The sequence below is a fragment of the Cynara cardunculus genome (genome assembly GCF_001531365.2).
Source record: "Cynara cardunculus var. scolymus isolate 2C chromosome LG 17, CcrdV1, whole genome shotgun sequence".
Lineage (NCBI taxonomy): Eukaryota > Viridiplantae > Streptophyta > Magnoliopsida > Asterales > Asteraceae > Cynara > Cynara cardunculus.
The window spans coordinates 17,622,413-17,625,815 of record NC_037544.1 but is presented as its reverse complement, the minus strand read 5'-3'; positions in this window follow the sequence as shown (position 1 = coordinate 17,625,815).

Below are 3,403 nucleotides of genomic sequence, written 5' to 3'. Positions count from 1 at the left end.
GTTGTGGAGGTCAGCATCTATGAACGTGTACAGGTTGCCGTCATTCCTCTTCACAACGTATTGAGCATAGAGCACCTTCCTCTTCAGCAGGGTCCTTGGAGAAATTATTTCAAGTGACACAATCACGTGCTCTGAGAAGACTTGCTCACGTGGCCTAGTGAGCTTAGAGAACTGGAACTTGGCATCAGCAGAAGGAATACCTACGATCTCTGGATCATAGGGGGCTCTGTGTCTATTACAGAGTATCTCCACATCAAAATCTCTTCCACAGTAGTAACAGGCTCTGTGCGTACTTGTTGCATGGGAATCTTGCTCATTGATTTGAATATCTCAGAGACCCTTCCTATTGTGGCAGACTCTGGCATTTTGGCTTCCTCTTCTTCAAGAWTTGGCCTCTGGGTTGACCCCTCTGCAAGGATAGGTTTGACGGTTCCTTGCAGAGCGTCGAACGTACCCGTGGACGTTTCTCCTTGGACTTGTGGGAATTTTGATGAAGATCCTTCTCCTGCTCTGGGAATGGGGCCTCTGCCCTTTCTTGCTTGAGCTTCTGCCAAGGAAGCCTTTAATGCTTGAAGGAGCTCTGGGTCGTCATAATCTTCTTTGTTTATCTGCACTAGCGACTATGAGCTTGACGACCCCTTCTGTGGTGATTCCTCTACAGCCTTGCCCTTGCCTTTGTCTTTAGGCTCTGGTGCCTTTTCTTTGCCTTTTGAGAACAAGGCAGCTGCAGAGTCCACTATCTTGACGCCTTTGGCAGAAGTCTTCTTTGGCTCATCTTTCTTCTCAGCCTTCTTCTCCTCCTCATGACGATCATGGTCATCATATCCTTGATCGTCATGGTGTTTGGTGGCTTCTGCCTTGCATGTTTCCAGGGGAGCCTTCTCCAATCAATTCATAATCTTGGTGGCCGCCTTCTTCATTTTCTTAATGACCTCTTCTGCGAGCACAGAGGCGTGGCTTATGTCTATATCTGTCGACCACTTCAACTTGGAGACGCTTCGATAGATTTCGCTTCTAAGGAGATCTCCCTCTTTCACGAGCTGGGAAGTGCAGTCTCTGATCACCGTGTTGGAGGCACGGGACTCTTTAAGAAGTTGGTATGTATGTTGCGCACGATGTCTCCCAGAGCTTCAACCATCGCATCTAGCTCTCTGTGAGTGGCTAGATGGTTGATATTGGCCCTGGATGACTTGGTATCCACGCCGTAAGTGACTGCAGAAGCGAACATTTGCTTGATTTCGTCTTTGAATGTTGAGTAGTCTGTATAGCCCGTAGAGACGAAATCAGCGGCAAACTGGGCAGCCATCTCTGATAGTTTTGTCTTCAACGTCTGGATTGAAGAAGGATTGAGGGTCAGAGCATTGAACGCCTCTGCAAGATCAACCTTCTGTAGGACAGAGCTCTGAAGGGTTGAAAGAGCCTCTGTGATTGGAGAAAGGTCTTCTGTCATCGTGCGAGAGATGAACAAGCTTTTCAACTCGTCCATCTTTTGGAATACCGCTGTGGCGAAGGTTTGTAGCTCCCCCTTCGTCACATAGGCATCCTAGGAGTCTAGATCACCAACACATGGTGACCTAGTAGCCTCGAAGCGAGAGGCGCCCTCAGCGACTGGTTTGTCGTAGTCTTCTCGGGGACTTCCACGGGATCCTCATACGTCTCTAAGAGGAGAGCCTACCCGTGTTCTGTCGATTTCTTGCCTTGTAGGTTCAGAGCCTAACATGCCAGAGGGATCGAGTGTGGACATTGGGCGTTCTAGACCCTCTGTCGCGGTGACTCTCACATATGCCTTTGAAGCATATTCTTGTTGGCCACTCATGTGTGGAGAGGCAACGGATGCCTCTCTTGGTTGTGCCRAGTCCTTGGGCGATGGGACTCTTGTAGTAAAACCAACATCCTTTTGAGAGGATGTAGGAGTAGAAGGTGGTTTCCYGGCTGTGCGATTGACAGAGGACTGAAGAATGTCCTCTGCGAGGTTAGCTTGGGTTGGGTTTGGCATGTGCGCGCCTTGTTCAATAGGGGATCCCTCTAGAACAGGGCCCCTAGTAGTGTGGGTAGCACTGGGAGGAGGGCTAGGATTTGTACCTATGGTATCTTTTTCTCCCTCTCCTAACTCCACTTCCTCTTCTTCTTCGTCTAAGACGACTTCTGTCCCCAACTCTGTCACATCGATTGGTGCTCTGAACTCCTGTTGGAGGTTGAAAATGACATCATGGATCTGCGCCGTTGGGGACTCCTCTTGTATGACCTTGCGCAACCTTCTGCGCTTGGGAGTAGTAGCCTCTGCGGGGCTCTCTGGAACAGCAGCCTCTGTGACCACAACCTCTGTCGGTTGGGCCTTCTTATTTTCTTCTTTTTAGGCTTCTGTAGAGTACTACTTTGGCCCTCTTCTTCTGCAGGCCTTCTCTTCCCCTTCTTCTTCACAGAAGAGTCGGCACCCTTCTGTGTCTTCTTGGTCTTCTTAGGTGGGGGACTTGGGATTCTAGGGCCAGCCTCACTCACCTTACCAGCCATTTCTGGCTCCTCCGTTCTTCTCTCAACCCTCATTTTTTCAATTTTCTAACCTAATGGGATTCCTATGCGTAGTGGGGTCTCAGGGACCGGCTCTGGCCTCCTGAATCCACGTCTATAGGGCTTCCTATCTCCGTGACTAAGGAACCTGAGTATGGCTTTTGATAAGGGTCTGGGGCTTCTGTACCCTTGCTCATGCTCAATTGGATGGAATTCTTTGAACGGGTACAGCCTTGCGTTGGGCTCCACAGAAGGTAGCTTTGCTGCTATCAGATCTCCAAAGACGAGACCAAGGAATCGTTGTAGAATTAAGTTTGGTTGGTTCATAGACATCATTGCGTGCGAGGTCTGGTCATGACTTCCCACCTTCCCTGTTAAGCAGCAGTTTACTATTGAGAATAGGGTATTCCAGACAGGGGGTAGTCCTTTGCGCTTGAACTGCGTCCGTTTGACGATTTGGGTTGCATAGGAATGGAATTCAAGGAATTGAATTAATTACTCATCTGTCGGGGTTGCAGCATAAGCATTCAAATTAAGGGATTCCAGGGTGGGTAAACGCAGGGCAGTTCGCAATTTGTCCACATTTAGTTTCATGGATACCAATGATTTATTGGTAGGGTGAGAGGCGTAACCCACAATGCTCAGTCCAGAGTTGTCCAATGTTGTTATGTAAGAACTTAAGAGAAATTKGGTTATGTAGGACTCAGGGGTCGGTTTGGTAGCAGAAAGGGCGTAGAACAGGGGATGATTCCTTAGAATTTCGAGGAGGGGGAAAGTAAATTCAGGAAAACCTATGTGTGATGGAACGAAGTAGTAGTTGTTGGGCTTTTTCACGAGCACAACCTTCTCGTATCAGTTTTGGACGAAGGATAGGGCGTGAGACGTTAGAGCTTGG